Here is a 25641-nt window from a genome sequence, read left to right on the forward strand (position 1 = left end):
CTGGAAAGGATAACAGATGTTATCTGGAAGATAACATCTTCAGATATGTTATCTGAAGTTATCTGGAGGATCACAGATGATTTCCAACAGAACAACTGGTCTCAGAAAACTGGTAATATATAACACATATCATAATTGTTTAGATAAAGACTAGACTAATCACTTTGCCTACAAAGGTTAGTATAGTCAAAGCTATGGTTTTTCCAGCAGCCCTGTATGGATGTGAGAGCAGGACAATAAAAAAGGCTAAGTGCAAAGAAATGATGCCTTCAAAGTGTCGTGCTGGAGAAGACTCTTGAAAGTCCATTGGACTGCAAGGAGATCCAACTAGTCAATCCTAAAGGAAATCAACCCTGAATTTTCATTGGAAGGACTGATGCTGAAGCTAAAGCTCCAGTACTTTGGCTACCTGATGCAAAGAGCTTACTCACTGGAAAAAAGTCCCTGATGCTAGGAAAGACTGAAGGCAGGAGGAGAAGGGGATGACAGAGGATGAGATGGTTGGATGGCATCACCGACTCAAAGGACATGAATTTGAGCAAACTGCAGGAGATGGTGAAGGACAGAGAAGCCTGGCATGCTGCAGCCCATGGGGTAACAAAGAGTCAGACACAACTGAGTGACTGAACAAGAGTCATCAATTTTTCATAAAGGTTAGTGAACCTCTCATTTAGGTTCCCCTGGAAAGCAGAGCTCAGGCAAGCTAAAGAAGGTAAGAGACCCGAATTTGCCTAATTTCCAGATATAAAATCTCTCACTAAAACCACCCACATCATGCTATCCAAGTGGTATACCTGGTAGTTACTCGAGGGGATCAAGAGGGACAAAGGCTCTAGAACTAGCCACAGGGTCTCAGATATTTTCCAAAAATTTTGTTATATTATGGCACAAGAGCACCACCTACTGAAATAGTTCCAAGGGACAATTTATCCATTTATCAAAAAATGGCTAGCTCTATACCCACCTCTAACCAACTGTTTACCTTGGTTTCAGAAAAACATGACTGTGGAGGGATGGACTTCAAATCATTTCAATATAACTGGCTGTGACTCTTTCTTGCTTAAAACTAGGGTCCTTGCCAAGACCTCCTGAAAAAGGAATTGTTGCCCTCATTTTTGCTTTAATAACCATAGTAAAATGAGTCTTGCTACTATCAGTATCCTCTCTCCCTCCTATTCAGCTTGAGCTATCTCAGTGAATATTTCTAGATCTCTTCCCCCATCTGTTTTCCAAGAAGCAGAGAAAACTCAAGGGGCAACCTATGGGTTCTAATGAGTCTAGAAAGGATATATATCAAGTCATTCAGTCAAATTTTAAACCAAAGAAGGCACAATACTAAGACTGGGGAATTGTGCTTTTTTTCAAACTCATTTGAAGATGATTACAGTAGCCCCCCTTCCCTCAAGGAGCTTAAAATGAACACAGAAGTTCTAGACCAGCAAAGCTGGAGGCCAAATGAGCTGCTAGTAAAATAAAGAAGAAAACACACAGGAAGGACAGTTTGGGGGGTTGTGCAACTAATATCACAGTAAGGCAGATTGTTTCTACTATGCTGCATACATACAGAATAAAGCAAAAGCCATGGCAAAAATAGAGTTCTTTCTGTAACCCCTCAGAATTTCATGAAGCTCTTAGTTACTACCAATTACAAAATCCTTGACCCAGACTTGCTTGAACAACTCACATAAATTCTAGCTTCTATGTCGTGCGGTCTTGTTACTTTTTATTGGTCCGATGGGGGTACTCTGTTTATGAGCCATTGTATGCATAACCTCTCCCACGCCTTAACTGTGGTGAAAAAGCAGCAACTCATGTTTACTCCCAATCATGTCGTGCATTCTGTCATCAGTTACTAGTCAGGGTTCCACCACAGCCAGAGTACTCACACGAAAATAGAGGGGATCCTCTACATGGCACAATCGTGGAAGAAATAACACATAGCCCCAAAATGCCAGTCTTCTGATGCCTGTAAAAGTACAAATTTGTTAACCTGGAAATCACTGAAAGTTTCAAAGCAATAAATATGTCTTTATTCTATTTTAATTGCTTCGTAGAATAAAAGAGGATACTTTAGAAAAATTCCAATCACAGTTCTCTAGTGTTCATACATGGCTATGCTAAGTGCAGTCTGCACTATATGGTGTGCTTGTTAAAGCCCCGTAGCAACAGGAAACCAGAGCAGTGTCATAGGAAAGGTAAATCCAGCTGAATGTGAGAACCTCAGCAGAGAGACTTGCTGGAAAAGAATGAAGTTATACAAGAAAGAGGCAAATTCTAAGATAAAAAGCAACCAACTAGTTGACAGAAATAAAGCAGGAAAAAAAAAACCAACATGTGATTCACAGGCCCATAGAATTGGGGGTGAAAAAAAAAGACATAATATTGGGTTTTATTTGTCCAATATAAAATAGATATTATTTTAAAATAATGTTAGACAACAGAGGGGCTTCTCAGGTGTCTCAGTGGTAAAGAATCCACCTTCCAATGCTGGAGATGCAGGTTCAATTCCTGGGTTGGGAAGATTCCCTGGAGAAGGGACTGGGAACCCACTCCAATATTCTTGCCTGGAAAAATCCCATGGACAGAGGAGGCTGGTGGGCTATATTCCATAGGGTTGCAAAAAGTCAGACACAACAAAGAGTTGGACAACATATACCAACAGGGGCCTAGAAGAAATTTAGTAGGTCTGCTAGATTTGACCCAGTTTGGGCCCTCATTAGAATTCCGGATGTAGTGAACATCTGCAGTCACCTCTCCAACACTTATTTTCTACATTCCTCCTTCCTAACAGGAACCTAAAATTTCTTAGCCAGCAGATTTTGATGAGACAAGAATGAGCTCTGATTGGGTTAAGCCGTGGTTCTCGATCAGGGGCAGCCTTGACCCACAGGGGACCTTTGACAATGTTTGATGGCATTTCTAGTTGTCACAACTAGAGGAGTGTGCTGCTGACGTCCAGTGGATAGAGGCCATGGGTGCTACTACACTTCCTATAACACACAGGACAGTCCCCCAAGACCAACAATTGTCTGGCCCGAAATGTCACTCCCTCACCCATGCTAGAACACTCACTCACTCACCCAGGAGTTTCCGAGAACAGACTCTCTCCTTGTCAGATGTGAAGAAGGAAATAAGAGTTCCAGCTGCTGCTCACAGCTATCTCACCATGATACAGAAGCCAGCCTTAGGATTAAGTGTGGTAGGCAAACATAGGTTTCAGGTGATGGCTCCTTGCCAGGAGGGCTCTTAAAAAGATAGACCACTTCTTGGAAAATAACTCAATTTTTTCTCCTCATTACATGTTCTTTTCACTTCATAGCATATTACATAAATCACCAAAGGCAACATATCGACATTATAATTTCAGATAAAGAATACTCATTAATTCACTCAACACAGCAGTTTCTTGTCAAGAATATGACAGAATGAAAAGATTTTTAAAATTATTCGAACATGCCATCGCATACATAGTAGGCTAAATGATGGGCCCCTCAAATGTATGGTCTCCCTGGGACCTGCAATTATTACTTTGAAGGAATGAATTCATATTCACTTTGTATGGCAAATACAAAGGAAGTACTTATAATGGATTACCAAGGTAAGCCATAAAAGAAATCAGATGTACCCTTCTGAGAATGGGGGAGCATGAGGCAGACACACAGAGGAGGAGGCAGGCGAGCAGAGATCAGAGCAATGGAGCCACAAGCTCAGAAGTGCTTTCACTGGCAGTCACCAGAAGCCAGGACCAGATTCTCCTCTAGTGTTCCCAGAGGGAAAGCAGTCCTGCCAGATTTCAGACTTCTGGCTTCCAGAACCATAAAATAATACCTTTCTTCTGCTTTCGGTCTCTAAATTGGTAATTGTTTGTTACAGCAGCCTCAGGCAATTAATGCAGCATCTTTCAAGGAGGTATATGATCCTTCAGTCAAAGGATTCACCACCATCTAATTAACTCAGAACCTCAGGGTCCATATTCTCAGGAAGAAAATTTAGTTGGCTCAGTTCATTCAACAACGTCTCTAAATTGTTTTCTACTGGGTCAGCTGCTCATCCCACAAAGACTAGTGTTTGACAGGTACTAAAGTCTGTGCAGATGGTGATTGCAGCCATGAAATTAAAAGACGCTTACTCCTTGGAAGAAAAGTTATGACCAACCTAGATAGCATATTCAAAAGCAGAGACATTACTTTGCCAACAAGGGTCCATCTAGTCAAGGCTATGGTTTTTCCAGTGGTCATGTATGGATGTGAAAGTTGGACCATGAAGAAAGCTGAGTGCTGAAGAATTGATGCTTTTGAACTGTGGTGTTGGAGAAGACTCTTGAGAGTCCCTTGGACTGCAAGGAGATCCAACCAGTCCATTCTAAAGGAGATCAGTCCTGGGTGTTCTTTGGAAGGAATGATGCTAAAGCTGAAACTCCAGTACTTTGGCCACCTCATGTGAAGAGTTGACTCATTGGAAAAGACTCTGATGCTCGGAGGGATTGGGGGCAGGAGGAGAAGGGGACAACAGAGGATGAGGTGACTGGATGGCATCACCGACTCTATGGACATGAGTGTGGGTGAACTGTGGGAGTTGGTGATGGACGGGGAGGCCTGGCGTGCTGCAAAGAGTCAGACACGACTGAGCGACTGAACTGAACTGAAAGTCTGTGCAGATTTTTCAAAGGCAGGTAAAGCAAAGAGGAAATGATCAGCATGTGCATTATGGTAATCAAGAGTTATATAGCTCTTTTAGTTAAGGACACTCAGGAGAATTACATCATTTCTGTATCTGAGATCTGTGGAAGAGATGACCACAATCTGTAAACAGAGAGTAGGAGCCTAAAATTTCCTTCTAGCTCTGTGAGTCTACAGCAAAACCTTACTACTTAGGGCTGTATTATCAGGTTTTATCATTTAATATCCGGAAGTATCTTCAATTAGCAGACTATCAGGGAAATCTCAAGAAACGAAAAACCATCTCTGTTATACAATCTGGTCACTGACCTGCCATTACTTCGAGGAAAGGAATAAAAACAAGATATCAGCAGTACTTACAGGAGAAAAAAATCCTCTGAACTAACTGTGATCAAAGTACAGTGCAACAGTTGTACAGAGCAATGAAATTATAACAGAACTGGCTGTTCTGTTATAAAAAAAAAAAAAGGCTGACAATGGTTGAGAAGAGGGGAGGATGAATAGGCAGGATACAGAGAATTTTTAGGACAGTGAAACCACTCTGCATGATACTCTAGTGGTGGATATATGTCACTATACATTTTTCTAACCCCATAGTATGTACCATACCAAGAGTGAACCCTAAAGTAAATGATGGACTTTGGATGATTATGATATGTCAATGAAGGTTCATTAACTGTAACAAATGTACAGTTAATGTGGCAAGGATGTTGATAATGGAGGAGGTGGTACATATGTAGGGGAACAAAATATATGGTAAGTCTGTACTTTCCACTCAAGTTTTCTAAGAACCTAAAACTCCTCTATAATAAAATAAAATAAAAAGGTTCAGAAATAGCAGGAGCAGAGTGAAAAAGGCAAAAAATGGATCTCAACTATTATCTGGCAGCAGCTGCAGCCCTCACACCCTATATAGTAAAATTAATCAGTTCCCTGAATTACAATTTCATAAATTCAGACAGCCAGCTGCTTGCTTCCTCCAGACACAGAGGATAATTTGTGTTGGTTATACTATGAGGTATTATCTGCTTCAAAGTCTACTATGTGACTCCTCAACCACCAGGAAATTAAAATACAAAAGCTTTTTATTGTGTCTCCCCCTAACTCTACCCTCAAGATACTATGTATTTCCAATGTCAACTAAGAATTTCATAAGGGAGAGCTCCTCTCACATGTCAAATATGAAGGGTTTTTTTGTTGCTTGGTTTGTTTATTCATCCAACTTAGACTACAGGATATTCTACAGCAGCACATGCCCTCTGGCATTAATTCCATGAGCCAGATTTTCTTTAAACCCTTCCGCTAACAGATGTTCCTCTCCCTGTCACAAGCAGTCTGATCTTTTTACCTTTCTCTACCTCATTTTCAAGACCACTTGTTTAGAGGCAAGGTGATCTCAAGTAACGGGTTAATTATGTAGGTATGTATGTGCACAGCATAAGGGCTAATAATGTGCTACTGATCTACTGATCTTTCCCTGTCACACCACAAGAACTGTATTTGGTCTGGCAAAGCTCAGAAAGTTTAACCATATCTATCTAGTTAAGATTAAAAAAAAAAAATCAAAGAAAGAGTATGAGTCTATTTGTTTAATAACTATGGGTAAAAATCTTGAAAATTTTCACTAGCTTAAACATGATTGTAACCTTTGGCCTTTGGAAGCATTACCATGAACAAAGCTAGTGGAGGTGATGGAGTCCCAGCTAAGCTATTTCAGACCCTAAAAGATGCTGCTGCTAAGTGCTGCACTCAATGTGCCAGCAAATTTGGAAAACTCAACAGTGGCCACAGGACTCAAAAAAGTCAATTTTCATTCCAATCCCAAAGAAAGGCAACACCAAAGAATGTTCCAAATACCACACAATTGCACTCATTTCATATACTAGCAAGGTAATGGTCAAAATCCTTCAACCTAGGCTTCAACAGTACATGAACCAAGAACTTCCAGATGTACAAGCTGGATTTAGAAAAGGCAGAGGAATCAGAGATCAAATTGCCAACATCCATTGGATCATTAAAAATAGCAAAGAAATTCCAAAGAAACATCTACTTCTGTTCCATTGACTACACTAAAGCTTTTGACTGTGTAGACCACAAGAAAACTGTGGAAAATTCTTAAAAAGATGGGAATGAATATCAGACCACCTTACCTGCTTCCTGAAAAACCTTTATGCAGGGAAAGACGCAACAGTTAGAACCAGGCATAGAACAATGGGCTGGTTCAAAACTGGGAATGGAGTACGTCAAGGCTGTCTATTGCCACCCTGCTTATTTAACTTCTATGCAGAGTACGTTAAGCTAAAAGCCAGGCTGGATGACTCACAAACTTGAATCAACATCGCTGGGAGAAATATCAACAATCTCAGAAATGCAAATGATACCACTCTAATGGCAGAAAGCAAAAAGGAAACTAAAAAGATTCTTGATGAGGGTGAAAGAGGAGAGTGAAAAAGCGTGAATGTCCTGGCTGATGCTCTCAAGAGTATCAACAATGCTGAAAAGAGAGGCAAATGCCAGGTGCTTATTAGGCTGTGCTCCAAAGTCATCATCAGGTTTCTAACTGTGATGGTGAAGCATGGTTACATTGGTGAATTTGAAATCACAGATCATCACAGAGCTGGGAAAACTGTTGTGAACCTCACAGGCAGGCTAAATAAGTGTGGAGTGATCAGCCCCAGATTAACATCTGAAAAATGGCAGAATAACCTGCTCCCATCCCATCAATTTGGTTTCATTGTACTGACAACTTCAGCTGGCATCATGAACCATGAAAAAGCAAGATGAAAACACACAGGAAGGAAAATCCTTGGATTTTTTTCTCGAGGGATGTAATACCTACAAATAAAATGCCTGGCAGTGGCGGGGGCGGGGGGGAGGGAGGGGAAGAAGAGGGAACAATCCCACTTAATAACAATTACATCAAAAAGAATAAAATACCTAGGACTAAATCTAACCAAGAAGTAAAGGACCTATGTGAAAAATTATAAGACACTGTTGAAAGAAATTGAAGATGGTACAAAGAAATGGAAAGATATACCATGTTCATGGATTAAAGAATTAATATTGTTAAAATGACCATACTACAAAAGGAATACAGATTCAATACAATTCCTTTCAAAACACCAATGGCATCTTAGTTCTGAAACAAATAATTCCAAAATTTGGGTAGAAACAAAAAGACTTTAAATAGCACAAAACAAATTTGAGAAAGAACAATAAAGCTGGAGGAATCATATACTCTGACTTCAAACTATACTACAAATCTACAATAATCAAAGGAGTATGGTATTGGCACAAAAACAGACATATAGATCAATGGAACAAAAAACAGAGCCCAGAAGTGAACTCGTATTTATATGGTCAATTAATCTACAACAAAACATTAGTGAAACAATACAATGAGAAAAAAACACCCTCATTAATAGTGTTGGGAAAACTGGACAACTACATGCAAAAGAATCAAATTGGATTACTCTCACACTATATACAAAAATCAACTCCAAATGGATTAAAGCCTTAAATGTAAGATCTGAAATCATAAAACTTCTAAAAGAAAACAAACAGTGGTTTTCAGGAATATATATATTTTAATATATCTCCTCAGGCAAAGGAAACCAAAGCAAAAATAACTGGGACTGCATCAAATGAAAAACCTTTTACAAAGAAATCATTCAAAAGATGAGCACTGATAACATTTCTGAAGGCACTCACCAAAAATATCATTACCACCTCTTACTCTCAACAGTGGCAATTCACATAAAATTTTACTTTTATATTTAATAATTTCAAAATTTATAAAATGTTTACATTGTTTTAATCAATTGTGAACCAGGAATAATTCAAAAGATAATTCATAAAAAATTAAATGCATAATCTTATATTATTTGCATTTTTATTGCAGAATCTTAACTCTATCACATATCTATATTCTCGTTTCACTGTATTACACTCGGTCAGGAGAAGTTTCTTCATTTTTGAACTATCTGTCCTGAATATCTTCAATTTACCTTACTTGCCTCATTTCCAAATGGAGCACTATTCTTTCCTGCTTCCGTGAGTTCTCTGGGATCCCTTGCTTTTCCCACCCATGATCTACACACATGCCTTCCCATCTCATTTAGACTTTTCTCCATCTACTCTTCTCCCTGTTCACTGCCTCCTTATTGAGGTCTAGACTTGACAGCAAAATAGACTTCTGGAAGAGAGATGATGATACGAAGAAGAAATTTCCTGAGCCTCATCAAGGAATGAGGCAAATAGTGGAAGTAATTCTGTAGCATGGCCTTTGAGTTTTTATTAAACGCAAATACCCTGAGAAGATGAAACATACTGTTAAACATTAATACCAATGTCTCAGGAGGAGCATGCTGAAACAGGGAAAGGAAGAACAGACAAAGGTCCCAATCAACGATAGGTGAAATGAGAAGAGGTCAAATACAAATTCTACCTACAGCCAGCCTGGGCAATTCCAAATTATTTAGCCTGCCATTTCTGGAAGATACAGTTATAAAGCACAGAGTACACAATCTATAAGGCATGGTCTGCAATATTTATTACAGAGCATTAACAAGATCACTCAGTCATTCTGTGACTGTCACATTGATTCTGAACCCACTCTATATTTTGTTTTAAACACTATCTTTCTAGAAAACTATTTACTGGAAGTGCAAGTTTATCTAAATATTCACTGGGTTCCACAGTAATATTAGGCATAAAACAACTCATTTTTATGAGTTAAGAATTTAATAAGTGGCAATAGCTACTCTACCATCTTGTCTTAAATCACTGCAGATGGTGATTACAGCCATGAAATTAAAATATACTTTTCCTTGGAAGAAAAGCTACGACAAACCTAGAGAGCATATTAAAAAGCAGAGACCATCCTTTGCCAACAAAGGTCTGTCTAGTCAAAACTGTGTTTTTTTCCAGTACTCATGTATGGATGTGAGAGTTGGACCATAAAGAAAGCTGAGCGCTGAAGAATTGATGCTTTTAAACTATGGTGTTGGAGAAAACTCTTGAGAGTCCCTGGGACTGCAAGGAGATCCAACCAGTCCATCCTAAAGGAAATCAGGCCTGAATATTTGTTGGAAGAACTGATGCTGAAGCTCCAATATTTTGGCCACCTAATGTGAAGAACAGACTTGTTAGAAAAGACCCTGATGCTGGGAAAGACTGAAGGCAGGAGGGAAAGGGGGTGACAGAGGATGAGATGGTTGGATGGCATTACCAACTCAATGGACATGAGTTTAAGCAAGCTCTGGGAGTTGGTGATGAACAGGGAAGCCTGGCATGCTACAGTCCATGGAGTCGCAAAGAGTCAGACACAACTCAGTGACTCAACTGAACTGAATAGCTTAATTATTTTGACTCCCATTAGAAATAAGGTTCAGTCAGTCAGTCAGTTCAGTCACTCAGTCATGTCCGACTCTTTGCAACCCCATGAATCGCAGCATGCCAGGCCTCCCTATCCATCACCAACTCCCGGAGTCTACCCAAATCCATGTCCATCGAGTCAGTTATGCCATCCAGCCATCTCATCCTCTGTCGTCCCCTTTTCCTCCTGCCCCCAATCCCTCCCAGCATCAGAGTCTTTTCCAATGAGTCAACTCTTCACATGAGGTGCCCAAAGTACTGGAGTTTCAGCTTCAGCATCATTCCTTCTAAAGAACACACAGGACTGATCTCCTTTAGAATGGACTGGTTGGATCCCCTTGCAGTCCAAGGGACTCTCAAGAGTCTTCTGCAACACCACAGTTCAAAAGTATCAATTCTTCAGCATTCAGCTTTCTTCACGGTTCAACTGGATGGGAATACCAGACCACCTGACCTGCCTCTTGAGAAACCTGTATGCAGGTCAGGAAGCAACAGTTAGAACTGGACATGGAACAACAGACTGGTTCCAAATCGGTAAAGGAGTACATCAAGGCTATATATTGTCACCCTGCTTATTTAACTTCTATGCAGAATACATCATGAGAAACACTGGACTGGAAGAAGCACAAGCTGGAATCAAGATTGCTGGGAGAAATATCAATAACCTCAGATATGCAGATGACACCACCCTTATGGCAGGAAGTAAAGAGGAACTAAAAGGCCTCTTGATGAAAGTGAAAGAGGAGAGTGAAAAAGTTGACTTAAAGCTCAACATTCAGAAAACTAAGATCATGGCATCTGGTACCATCACTTCATGGCAAATAGATGGGGAAACAGGGGAAGCAGTGTCAGACTTTATTTTTCTGGGCTCCAAAATCACTGCAAATTGTGATTGTAGCCACGAAATTAAAAGACACTTACTCCTTGGAAGGAAAGTTATGACCAACCTAGATAGCATATTCAAAAGCAGAGACATTACTTTGCCAACAAAGGTCTGTCTAGTCAAGGCTATGGTTTTTCCAGTGGTCATGTATGGATGTGAGAAATAAGGTTAACCTTTTCCAAAAGCATGAACAGCTACTTATGAGTCTACCCTCTCTCTCTTCATCTAGTAAGTGTCAGTATAACAGAGTAACTAAGGAGGCTGCCTCTGGAGGTAGACTGCCAAGGTTTGAATTCTCACTTTGCCCTGTGACCTTGGGAAATTATTTAACCTCCTCATGCCTCAGTTTCTGCATCGTTAAATGCGGAAAACCTAGGAATTACTGTGATAATAAAATGTATTACTATCTAGAAACCACTTAGACTTGTGCCTGGCACATTGTAAGCACTCAAAATATGTTAGCTACTATCATTAGTTATGGCATTTCTAACAAAACAATGATGATATCTCCAAGATTTCTCCACTAGGTAGAAATAATCTCTCCTGGTGAAATGCCTGTCAGCAAAAGCACTCCTGAAATCTAGGGAGTCAACAGTGAGAATAAGCATCAGTGCCTTGGACAGGTTGCACCACACAAACCTGAAAGCCACAGAGCTGTTTGTTTTACTATACCACAAATATTAGAGTCAGAGATTTCAAAATTTTGCTAAGCCAGTTCCTGCTACATTCAAAATATGGTAATATAAGATGGTTTGGTCTGCTATCAAGTCATGGGTTGTATAAACACAAGTTTACAACAAAAATGACTGTAAAAGTGCTATGGTTCTTAATGGTTATATTAAATTATATTTGAGGCTTTCTATTTTTCTAGCTGCAAATAATAGGGAGAAGAGTCTACTTAAGAGTGAGAACCAAATTTAACTAAACTGTAAATTTCTCAAGATAACTTGACAATTTCAATTCAGTCTCTTTTAATGTACAAGACCAAACACAGTACAGTTTATAACGTGAAACCCAAACACATCACTAGGAAACTAGGTTCCAAACTAGCTCTACCATCATTAGCTGTGTGGGTCAAAATATTTCATTTCTCTTTAAAAGAAAAGGATAATGATACCAACTGCCTAGAACCAAAAAGTAGATTAAATGAGACAAATGTTGACAATATGCAGTAGCTGTAGCTGTTAATAAATAACACAGGAAAATATCATTTACTTGAGCTCTGAGATTATTCCTACACACACACACACACAAACACACTCATACAATAAAAAGAAGAAAAAGAAAAAAGAATCTAATCTAGGATGTAAGGAGGAAAACTTTAAAAGACATTTAAAAATTCCTCCTATATAACAAAGATTTTTTTATACCTGAAAGAAAGTGAAGATAAAGAAAATGCTATGTTGTCAAAGCAAAGAACTGTGAGTAAAAGTCACAGACATTTACTAAATAACTTGAAAGAATTTGAAAAGAAACTATTTTTTAGTCAGTTTCAAAGATGAAATTTATATGTAATTAGGAACTTCAGGCAGGTTACAACTATGATGGAATAATTCACCCAGAATTGGCTCAGAGAAACTATAATTTAAAATTAGTATAATATTATCAGTTAAATAAATATTTTAAGTAAACATAAAGTAGACTGTTACAAATTCTATGAAGTTTTACACTTAACATTAACATTATGTTCTTTTATGTATATCATAATTAAAAAGTAAAAATGATGCCATGTTAAGAAGATCACATCAAGAAACACATATTTATTCTTTCATCAACTGATATCTGGACTGCTGATTAAATGAAAAAGTAGTCAATAACAGCAGTAATACAAAAAACAAGAAAAAACAAAACCAAAGTAAAACAAAAGAATACCAATTCTTGCCTATAAAATTAGCAATTAAAAAGTAATTCCCAGTGCTGGCAAGAATACAGTTAAATAGCCACTCATATACAAGTTTATGGGAGTGTAACTTGTACAAGTTTTTTTGGAGGATAATAGGAAAAGTATGCCAAAAGCTTTGAAAGTGTTTATGCCCTTTCACCTATAAACCCACTTCTAGGAACAGAGCCTAAGGAAATAACCAGAGATGTACACAATGAGTGATATATAAGAATGTTCACTGCATATAACAGCAAAAAAACTGTTATCTAAATTTCCAACAAGCAACTAACTAATTTGCAATACAGCCAGATAAAAGTACCAACAAACTCCTATCTCATTTTAGAGGAACCTGATTTAGTGGCATGGAAAAATGCTTGTGTTAGATGGCTAAATTTAAGACTATAAAATACTATACACAGGATGACTGCAATTTTATATACATAAATATATTCATATGCAACTGAAAAGCTAAATATTGCAATGTTAACAATAGTTATCTCCGTGTGGTGAATTTATTTGCTTAATTATACTTCTCGTTATTTTCTAAATTTCCTAAGATAAAAGGAAATGTATTATTTTTATATCCAGTACAGTCATCCTTGTGGTTTACCCAAGACAATTATTACAGCTAAGTCTATGAGGGTAATCCCACACCTCTTAACTGGAGTAAAGTTACAACCATAACTGTATCCTGGCCAAGGAGATACAAGGAGACATCTGGGATAGAGGCCTCCAGGAAAGGTTTTCTTGCTCCTGAAAAGGAAAGTGTGAGAGCCACTGCATTCTTCTGAAAATGGTAACATCTAGATGCGATTCATTTATTTGTCATTCAAAATTCATTTACCTGAACACCTACTGTGCAGTTCTTGGCCCATCTCTAAATAGGGAGATTGTCTGCTATTACTTCTAAGAGTTCTAAATTAGTAAACTTTAGTAGTTAAATACAAAAATCTTAATTATCATCCATCTTCCATTTTATTCTTCACAAGTAAGAGAATTTGTTGGCTCAATGGCAGTTTATTAAACAAGAAAACAAAATAAACTTACCACCACCACAACATAAACCTGACCAACTGCACAGGTTAAACAAAACAAAAACAAAGACAGTTTTTCAAGCCACCACTGCCCTACCACACATTATGTACTGACAACACTACAAGAGAGGAGTATGAAAATCTGGAACAAAGATTAAGAGCTCTGTTTCTCTCATGCTAACTTCAAGGCCATGAAAAAAATACAGAAACCTTTAATTTCAATGCACGTAAGAACACACTAAACCCGACAGAGCTTGCTGAAATCACAGAGGAATTTTCAGTGCCCAGATTTGCTGTATGTACACATGATGGAGATTTTGTTCAAAAACAAATATACACTTCCATGTCTTTTTGAAGGCACATCCTAAAATCTGGATGACTTGGGGGCTGCTTATCATTAAGAACTGCTGTATACATTTGTAACATAATAATGCCCTTAGGGACCAATGGGGTGTGTACAGTTCTTTGCCCCAAAACTAAATGGTCCCATGTGGCTGTATTTTTTTTTTATGTGACATTTATTGGCTCATGTTTTAATTAGGAAAAAAGTTAAGAAAATATGTATATCTTTCAAAAGTTGATTTTTAAAAGGTAACATGAACATATGATGAAATATTTTAGACACTGAACAATTCATTCTTGATTCATTTCTATAAAAATACATCAAATATGCTGAGGTTATTAGAGGAAGACATAACTTCATCCTCAACAGACTTTCTCAATCTCTTGGTATAAAAATGATGATGATGATTATAGCAGCTAACACTTACACAGTGCTTATTCTACAGCAACAACAACCATTAGCTCTTTTGATGTCTCTATATCCACAATGCTGTTTTAAAGATGAGGAAACTGAGGCAAAGAGAGATTCAATTTCTTGCCCAAGTTCACATGTCTTATTCATTGAGAAACAGATCAAGCACTCATCCACATCACAAATCACTGATGACATGTCCAAAAGGAAGTGAAAGCTGAATATGAAAAGTAACTTTTGTTTTTATCTGTTAACAAAAGCAAAATTTTTCAGGGACTCAACCTAAAAATTTTGGCTTATTTTCTTAAGGATAAATTATCATTTTATTCTGAGCATTTGCATTCCTCTTTTACATTTAAATTGCTTAATTCTTCTCTCAAAACTCTCTAACAACCCCATCCCATACCACATCATCAGGGTCAACAGGCTCATTCTAAAATTTTCAGTGGGTCCTTCCAACTGTCAGAGGCAATCTCTCTGTCTGCTGTTTCTATTTACACATCCCAAGTCTACCCACCCAAACTTCTGTGGGGAAACCAAAGACAATGTCTGCCTCTGCCAAAGGATAAAGGGAAAAAAATGTTTTCCACACAGTTAAAAGAATCCCTTTTGTCAAATCAATCTGATGATGCTGAATGAACTGAATACCTCCCTGCGACCACCTCACCACTGGCTATTTAATATGAAATTGCATAATTTGCAAGATGGAAACTATTCAAGTTGCCCTCAAAAAGTTAAACTAGAAAATCTGCTTTTTTATCTCTAACAAAAAGGCAGGAATGTGTAGAAAGAAGCTGTATATCTGCAGTATGCTTTTTCCTGAATAAAAATATATTTCTATTTTCTTAAGTAAAAATTCAAGACACATATCCAAGATAAGAGATTTTATCACTGCTATACAGTAAAATCCATTTTTGCAGCTGATAAGATTTCCCTATCCTCCCAAGCCCAAGTCACAATTTCTCTCAAGAGCTCTGAAATTTAATTTGTAAGTTGTACAAATTCACGTCCTGAGCTCCTGACAATCTATGTATTAAAAACAGGGGATCTGACATGAAAGTAAAATGTCTGACACTTAACACTAATGAATGAGATTTTTAAAATTAGTTTTTTATGTAAAAACATTCATGCTTTCTCTAAAATAAAGGCTAATGTTTCAGCAAGGAAAAATAATTTTTAAAGTACAGTTTATTTATAATTTCATTGGTTTTTCCAGTGGTCGTGTATGGATGTGAGAGTTGGACTATAAAGAAAGCTGAGAGCTGAAGAATTGATGCTTTTGAACTGTGGTGTTGGAGAAGACTCTTGAGAGTCCCTTGGTCTGCAAGAAGATCCAACCAGTCCATCCTAAAAGAGATCAGTACTGGGTGTTCATTGGAAGGACTGATGTTGAAGCTGAAACTCCAATACTTTGGCCACCTGATGAGAAGAGCTGACTCATCTGAAAAGACCCTGATGCTGGGAAAGACTGAGGGCAGGAGGAGAAGGGGACGACAGAAGATGAGATGGTTGGATGGCATCACCGACTAGATGGACATGGGTTTGGGTGGACTCCAGGAGTTGGTGATGGACAGGGAGACCTGGTGTGCTGCAGTTCATGGGGTCACAAAGAGTCGGACACAGCTGAGCAACTGAACTGAAATGAACTGAACTGTCCAAGTGATTGTGTCTTTTTTATGTAAGGTGATCTTTCAGTTCAGTTCAGTCACTCAGTCGTGTCCGACTCTTTGCCACCCCATGAATCACAGCACACCAGGCCTCCCTGTCCATCACCAACTCCCGGAGTTCACTCAAACTCATGTCCATCGAGTCGGTGATGCCATCCAGCCATCTCATCGTCTGTCGTCCCCTTCTCCTCCCACCCCCAATCCCTCCCAGCATCAGGGTCTTTTCCAACGAGTCAACTCTTCACATGAGCTGGCCAAAGTTTTGGAGCTTCAGCATCAGTCCTTCCAATGAATACCCAGGACTGATCTCCTTTAGGATGGACTGGTTGGATCTCCTTGCAGTCCAAGGGACTCTCAAGAGTCTTCTCCAAAACCACAGTTCAAAAGCAACAATTCTTCGGCACTCAGCTTTCTTCACAGTCCAACTCTCACATCCATATATGACCACTGGAAAAACCATAGCCTTGACTAGATGGACCTTTTAAGAGATAATTAAACTTGCTATGGAACTATTTGCTCCAACAGATCTTAATAGTTACTAGTTAGACATTGATGTATTTTATTTATTTGCCCAGGTATTATTAATACTTGAAAACCACTGGACCATTTCAAGGTTATTGCTTGGTCTTAGCATGCCATGATACAAATTTTCCTGGCAAGTTGCACTCTCATACAGGTGTCTGTGCTTTTATGTTTTCTGTAAATTTCCTTATATGCATTCTCATAATAGGTAATAGTTATATCACCCAGCACCCGGATTCAGTGTTTAATACTGGTGTTAACATCTTACATTATCAAGCCTGTGCCAAGACACATATTTCCTATGCTCTTCCATCTTGATTCATTTGTTGAGTATTCACACCCAGTGCTTCTATTTGATTAGCACTATAGCCCTTCATTCTTTTTCTTTTTTCCAATCATATTTCTCTTTCATTTTTCTGCTCCACTAAGAATTTAATTTCAATCTATAGCTTCTCCATTTATATTTCACTAATGTGAAATCAGCAGGTAATGCTCAAAATCCTTCAAGCTAGGCTTCAACACTACATGAACTGAAAACTTCCAGATGTACAGCTGGATTTAGAAAGGCAGAGGAACCAGAGATCAAATTGCCAACATCCACTGGATCACAGTAAAAGCAAGAGAATTCCAGAAAAACATCTACTTCTGCTTCACTGACTATGCTAAAGTCTTTACTGTGTAGATCACAATGAACTGTGGAAAATTCTTAATGAGATGGGAATACCAGACCACCTTACCTGTCTACTGAGAAACCTATAGGCAGGTCAAGAAGTAACAGAATCAGACATGGAACAACAGACTGGTTCAAAACTGGGAAAGGAGTTCATCAAGGCTATATGTTGTCACCCTGTTTACTTAACTATATGAAGAGTATATACAACATGCAAAATGCTGGGCTGGATGACTCACAAGCTGGAATCAAGACTGCAAGGAGAAATATTAACAACCTCAGATATACAGATGATACCACTCTAATGGCAGAAAGTGAAAAGGCATTAAAGAGTGTCTTGATGAGGGTGAAACAGGAGGAGTGAAAAAGCTGGTTTAAAACTCAGCATTCAAAAAACTAAGATCATGGCATCCGGTCCCATTACTTCATGGCAATAGATGGGGAAAAAGTGGAAATAATGACAGATTTTATTTTCTTGGACTCCAAATTACTGTGGATGGTGACTGCAGCCACAAAATTAAAAGATGCTTTTTCCTTGGAAGAAAAGCTAAGACAAACCTAAACAGATTACTAAAAAGCAGAGACATCATTTTGGCGACAAAGGTTCATATAGTCAAAGCTATGATTTTTCCAGTAGTTATGTACAGTTGTGAGAATTGGTGCAAAAGTAATTGTGGTTGCACTATTGAACTTTGGTGTTTAATACTGGAATACATTCTTAAATAAATGTGGTTATGTTATACATCATTTTAAAGAGTATTTCTCACTTTGTGTTTCATTGCTACTGACTTATTACTTGATGTTTATTTTATATTTATTTTAGACTAGGGAAATGATGTTAGACAAAAAGCAAATTCGAGCAACTTTCTTCTTTGAGTTCAAAATGGGTCGTAAAGCAGCTGAGAAAACTCACAACATCAACAACACGTTTGTCCCAGTAACTGCTAACAAATGTACAGTTCAGGAAGTTTTGCAAAGGAGATGAAAGCTTTGAAGATAAAGAGCATGCAGTAGCTGGCTATCAGAAGTTGACAACAACCAATTGAGAGGATCATCAAAGCAGATCCTCTTACAACCACATGAGAAGTTGCTGAAGAACTCAACATTGACCACTGCTTTGGCATTTGAAGCAAACTGGAAAGGTGAAAAAGTTAGTAAGTAGGTACCTTGTGAGCTAACCGAAAATCAAAATATGTCATTTTGAAGTGTCATCTTCTCTTATTCTAGGCAACAACAACGACAAACCATTTCTCAACTGGATTGTGATGTGCAACAAAAAGTGGATTTTATACAACCAGCGATGGCCAGCTCAGTGGTTGGACTGAGAAGAAGCTCCAAAGAACTTCCCAAAGTCAAACTTGCACCAAAAAAAGGTCATGGTGGTCTGCTGCCTGCCTGGGCCACTACAGCTTTCTGAATCTCAGCAAAACCATTACATCTGAGACGTATGCTCTACAAATCAATGAGATGCACCAAAAACTGCAATGCTTGCAGCTGGCACTGGTCAACACAAAGGACCCTTCTTTACAGCAATGCACAACCACACGTTACACAAGCAATGCTTCAAAGGTTGAACAAATTGGGCTAAGAAGTTTTGCCTCATCCTCCATATTCACCTGACCTCTCTTACCACTTCTTCAAGCAAATTGACAACTTTTTGCAGGGAAAATGCTTCTACAACTATCAGGATGCAGAAAACGCTTTCCAAGAGTTTTTCAAATCCCTAAGCACAGATTTTTATGCTACAGGAATAAACCTATTTCTCATTGGCAAAAATGTGTCAACTGTAATCGTTACTATTTTGCTTAATAAAGATGTGTTTGAGCCTAGTTATAATGATTTAAACTTCATGGTCTGAAACCAGTTACATTTATACCAAGAGAATAATAATTTTATGTGTTAATATCAATAGCTAAGGCTTCTGATCATGCTAAAATTCATAAATCACTCTTCTCCACAGAATTCATATAAATTCCAATATTCATAAATCTGCTATTGTTCTCAAACTATTTTTTTAATTTAAATGCATTTATTTTAATTGGAGGCTAATTACTTGACAATATCGTATTGGTTCTGCCACACATTAACATGAATCCACCACGGGCGTACACGTGTTCCCCATCCTGAACCCCACTCCCTCCTCCCTCCCCATACCATCCCTCTGGGTCATCCCAGTGAACCAGCCCCAAGGATCCTGTATTGAACCTGGACTGGTGATTCACTTCTTATATGATATTATACATGTTTCCATGACATTCCCCCAAATCATCCCACCCTCTCCCTCTCCCACAGAGCCCAAAAGACTGTTCTATACATCTGTGTCTCTTTTGCTGTCCTGCATACAGGGTTATTGTTACCATCTTTCTAAATTCCATATATATGCGTTAGTATACTATATTGGTGTTTTTCTTTCTGGCTTACTTCACTCTGTATAATAGGCTCCAGTTTCATCCACTTCATTAGAACTGATTCAAATGTATTCTTTTTAATGGCTGAGTAATACTCCATTGTGTATATGTACCACAGCTCAAACTTTAAAAAATTTTTAATTTTAACCTTAACTGTAGCATACAAATTTCAGAACAATGCTTAGACATGCCTTAAGTTTAAGCCTGCTAAGAGAATGTTTCCAGAAAATTGGTTTTCATGTCCATCCAATCGTGCAGTAAACTTTGGAGAATGTACGAGGATTTCTGCGTATCAATTACTTCTCCCTGCTGAGTGGGTAAGAATGTCACTGGGTTCCAAACAATAACATTCAAGCATGAGGAGTGGTAAATGACCAAAAATATATAAAAACCTCATGAGAACTAAGGGGACTTGATCCACAGATTTCCATATCTACTACCATTAAGGAAACTGAACATCTTCCAATTATATCTTCCCATCATCAATGTGCACGTTAATCCACAGATCTTAGAACTCTAAATCCCAAGAACAATAAATGCCTTATTTGAGGTTCCCCAGAAGTAGTTTATTTGGAAAGTAAACTGTTAGGGAAGTGGAGAAAGAATACAGGGAGGAGAACTTCTAGGATAATCATTAAAAGAACAGATATAGATTAGGTAATTTAGAAAATAACATGAACAAACTATGAACAGATTTTTTAAAATTATCAGTCAAAAAGAATGTAAGAAAGGAGAGAAAATGGAAAGCAGAATAGTTACAGTACAAAAAAGGAAGGAAATAAAAAGCTGATTTATCACTGATCACATCAAATATAAATAGACTAAAATGATCTAGTTTAAAAAAGATGATCAAAATGAATTTTTAAAATCCAAACATACAGTCTTTATCAGGATGACAATTAAAACTTCAAAAAAATCTGAGTATAGATATAAACACTGACAACTCTTTTCAACAGTGTGTTGAAAAGCAGAGCCATTACTCTGTCGACAAAGGTCCATATAGTCAAGGTTAGTGGTCTTCCCGGTGGTTACATACAGTTCTGGGAGCTGTAAAGAAGGCAGAGCACCGAAGAATTAATGCCTTCAAACTGGTGCTGGAGAAGACTCCTGAGAGTCCCTTGGACAGCAAGGAGACTAAAGCAATCGATCTTAAGGGAAATCAACCGTGAATACTCATTGGAAGGACTGATGCTGAAGCTCCAATATTTTCGTCATCTGATGTAAACAGCCAACTCATTGGAAAAGTCTTTGATGCAACCACTATGGAAAAGAGCATATGACTGTTCCTTTAAAAATTAAACTGAATTACAATATGACCCAGCAATTCCTTCTCTGGGTATATATCCCAAAGAACTGAAAGCAGTGAGCAGAACATGTACACTAGTGTTCACAGCAGCACTGTTCATAACAGCTAAAAGGTAGAAACAACAGATGAATAGACACATAAACTGTGGGATATACATACAATGAAACTTTTATGTTATGTATACTTTTATATGTTACTTAGATTTTATGTTATGTATATTTTACCACAATGAAAAAAAATTTAATTAATAAGTTAGGTATCTCAAGAAGTTAGAAGAAAAAAAAAGAAGAATCCAAATAATAGCAAAAAGGAGGAAATATTAAATTATTACTCAGAAGAAACTGTTTAAAGAAGAAAAGTTCAAAACCTAGTTATGAATCTGTTATAAATTAAATTTCCTAAATGTAAAAACCTTATATAAGAAATATGTCCTTGAGACCTTTGTTAATACTACTAAAGTATATCACAGGGCAAAAAAATAACACAAAGTTTTAAATGGCTCTTTCAGACTTTAATTGTTGTACCAATCAAAATCATCTGTAGTCAGGTAGAGAGAGACAAATATTATACGATATCACTTATGTGTGGGATCTAAAAGAATAATACAGATCAGCATATTTACAAAACAGAAACAGACTCAGAGACATAGAAAACAAACTTAAAGTTACCAAAGGGGAAAGGGGAGGAAGAGGGATAAAAGCAGAACGTGAAGAGGAACTAAACAGCCTCTTGATGAGGGTGAAAGAGATGAATGAAAAAGCTGGCTTAAAATTCAACATTCAAAAAACTAAGATCATGGCATCCAGTCCCATCACTTCATGGCAAATAAATGGGAAAACATAAGGAAACAGTGACAGACTTGATTTTCCCAGACTCCAAAATCAATTGGACAGTGACTACAGCCACAAAATTAAAAGATGCTTGCTCCTTGGAAGGAAAGCTATGACAAACCTAGACAGAGAATTAAAAAGCAAAGATATTACAACCTTGCTGACAAAGGTCCATCTAGTCAAAGCTATGGTTTTTCCAGTAGTCACGTACAGATATGAGAGCTGGACCATAAAAAGGCTGAGCACTGAAGAACGGATGCTTTCAAATTGTGGTGCTGGAGAAAACTCTTGAGAGTCCCTTGGACAGCAAGGAGATGGAAGAGTTAATCCAACAGGAAATTAACCCTGAATATTCATTGGAAGGATCCTGGCTGGATTCCTGGGTTGGGAAGCTCCGTTGGAGAAGGGATAGGCTACCCACTCCAGTACTCTTGGGCTTCCCTTGTGGCTCAGCTGGTAAAGAATAGGCCTGCAATGCAGGAGACCTGGGTTTGATCCCTGAGTTGGGAAGATCCCCTGGAGAAGGGAAAGGTTACCCACTCCAGTATTCTGGCCTGGAGAATTCCATGGACTGTATAGTTCACGGGGTCAAGCGACTTTCAGTTCACCGTTCATTGGAAGGACTGATGCTGAAATTGAAGCTCCAATACCCTGGCCACCTGACGCAAAGAATCGACTCACTGGAAAAGACCCTGATGCTGGGAAAGACTGAAGGCAAAAAGAGAAAAGGGCGGCAGAAGATGAGATGGTTAGACGGTATCACCGACTCAAAAGACATGAATTTCAGCAAACTTCAGGAGACAGTGAAGGACAGAGAAGCTTATCAAACTGCAGTCCACGGGGTCACAAAGAGTGGGACAGACTTAGTGACTAAAGAACAACAACAAAATGGAATTAATAGGTATGCATCACTATATGTAAAATACATAAATAACAAGGATTTACTGTACAGCACATGGAACTATGTTCAGTATCCTGTGATAACCCAAAATGAAAAAGAATCTGAACCTGTACACTGAAAACTAACACAATGTTGCAAATCAACTGTAATTTTAAAAAATCATTTGTAAAGCTAGTGACACAAAAGATAATAACAAGTGCTAATGAGTTGTGGAGACATTGGAACCCTCATATGTTGCTGGTGAGAAGGTAAAGTGGTGCAGCAAGCTGTGGGAAATAGTCTGGCATCTTCTCAAAAAGTTAAACATAGACATACCATATGACCCAGAAGTTCTAGTCCTTGGTATAGGCCCCCCCCAAAAAAAGAGGTATTCGAAGAAAAATTTGATTACATATGTTCAAATCAGCATTATTCATAATAATCAAAAAGTGGAAGCAACCCAAATATCCATCAATTGATGAATGGGATAAAATATGGTATTATGTAATCATAAAATGGAATGAAATATTGATACATACTACAATTATCAACTCTGAAAACATTATAGTAACTAAAAGAAGAAAAACACAAAAAGGCACATATTGTAAGATTCCATATACAAAATGCCCATCACTACTTGTGCCATCCAGTTACCTCCTAGATGAAAGGTACAAAAGAGCAGGTAATAAACTTTCAGCAAGGTCCTTCTGACCTTGTGATGACCGTAAGCAGTTATATCAGGGAAAGAAACAAGTGGTGGAAAAAAACATGGAGGGGGGGCAGTTTTAATCCATAATGTGAAAAATTCAAAGGAGAAAAACAAAGAAAGTGGTAGATGCTTTCTTTCCTTTTTTTAAAAAAATTAAGGTATAGCTAATTTATAAATTAGCTATACTATTATAAAATTTTTATAATACCTGGTGTACAACATAGTGATTCAACAATTTCTAAAGGTTATATTCCATTTACAGAAATTATAAAATATTGGCTATATTCCCTTGCTGTATATCTTTTCTGATTGATTTATTTTACACATAGTAGTTTTACCTCTTAATCCCCTGCCCCTTAAAGAAAACTTAATAACTATTTTTTCCCTTTCTACATTTTTATAAATTTATTTTACATGGAGCTAATGAGAAATTTACTGCTCAGGCATTCTTCAATTCATCAATGCATCACAAGTGACTGAATATGGCAGTTATCAACTTCTATATTAGACTACTTCCTGGAGTTCTGAAAATCATATGCAGCTTATTCATAATCTCCTTACATTTGTTTTTGTCTCTGTCATCTTGTGGAGCACATTTCTAGTCTATAACATCTTCACCTTCTAGAACTCAAGAGGAAACTTGCCCCTAGCACTAGGACTGGTTTGTGCTTCACATTAACTTTGTGTCACACAAAGAAAATCAGATCTTTTAAGATTGCAGACCTTTAAAAGGAAAAAAGGATCTCCTAATCACCTTCTACTGTGGTGTTGGAGAAGACTCTTGAGGGTCCCTTGGACTGCAAGGAGATCCAGCCAGTCCATTCTGAAGGAGACCAACCCTGGGATTTCTTTGGAAGGAATGATGCTAAAGCTGAAGCTCCAGTACTTTGGCCACCTCATGCGAAGAACTGACTCATTGGAAAAGACTCTGATGCTAGGAGAGATTGGGGGCAGGAGAAAAAGGGGATGACCCAGGATGAGATGGCTGGATGGCATCACGGACTCAATGGACTGAGTCTGAGTGAACTCCGGGAGATGGTGATGGACAGGGAGGCCTGGCGTGCTGCGATTCATGGGGTCGCAAAGAGTCGGACACAACTGAGCGACTGAACTGAACTGAACTGAATCACCTTCTGCATGTTAATTATAAATAGTTTAGTGACTATTCATTTAGCCTTTGTTTTCTATATGTGCTGTTTTTCAGTCGCCCAGTCACATCCAAGTCTTTGCGACCCCATGGATTGCAGCACACCAGGCCTCCAGGTCCCTCACCATCTCCCGAAGTTTACCCAAGTTCATGTCCATTGCATCAGTGATGTCATCCAGTCATCTCATCCTCTGACACTCTCTTCTTCTGCAGTCAATCTTCCCCAGCATCAGAGACTTTTCCAATGAGTTGGCTGTTCACATCAGATGACCACGGTTGATTTCCCTTAAGATCGATTGCTTTAGTCTCCTTGCTGTCCCAAGGGACTCTCAGGAGTCTTCTCCAGCACCACAGTTTGAAGGCATTAATTCTTCAGTGCTCTGCCTTCTTTACAGCTCTCAGAACTGTATGTAACCACTGGGAAGACCACTAACCTTGACTATATGGACCTTTGTTGGCAGAGTAATGGCTCTGCTTTTCAACACGTTGTCTAGGTTTGTCACAGCTTTCCTGCCAAGAAGCAATTGTCTTCTGATTCCATGGCTGCAGTCACCATCCACAGTGATTTTGGAGCCCAAGAAGAGGAAGTCTGTCACTACTTCCACCTTTTTCCCCTTCTATTTGCCATGAAGTAATAGGACCAGATGCCATGATCTTCACTTTCTGAACTCTGATTTTTAAGCTAGATTTTTCACTCTCCTCTTTCACCTTCATCAAGAAGCTCTTTAGTTCCTCTTCACTTTCTGCCATTAGAGTGGTATCATCTGCATTTCTGAAGTTGTTGATGTTTCCCCTGCCTATCTTGGTTCACGTAATGCTGACGCCTAGCATGCAAGATTTTAAACATGACCTTACTAGCATGGGAGATGAGCGCAACTGTCCAATTGTTTGAAC

The 25641-nt window shown here is 38.3% G+C and overlaps 1 protein-coding gene and 1 pseudogene across 1 annotated transcript in view; one reads left to right on the top strand and one right to left on the bottom strand.

Annotated features, from left to right (window-relative positions):
* FANCC (FA complementation group C) overlaps positions 1 to 25641 on the bottom strand; it is a 325895-nt gene that overhangs the window by 240007 nt on the left and 60247 nt on the right. The gene's annotated exons all lie outside the window — the stretch shown is intronic.
* LOC120854241 lies at positions 2972 to 7511 on the top strand (annotated as a pseudogene).

Source organism: Oryx dammah, unplaced genomic scaffold, assembly GCF_014754425.2.
Source record: "Oryx dammah isolate SB20612 unplaced genomic scaffold, SCBI_Odam_1.1 HiC_scaffold_1, whole genome shotgun sequence".
Classification (NCBI taxonomy): Eukaryota; Metazoa; Chordata; class Mammalia; order Artiodactyla; family Bovidae; genus Oryx; species Oryx dammah.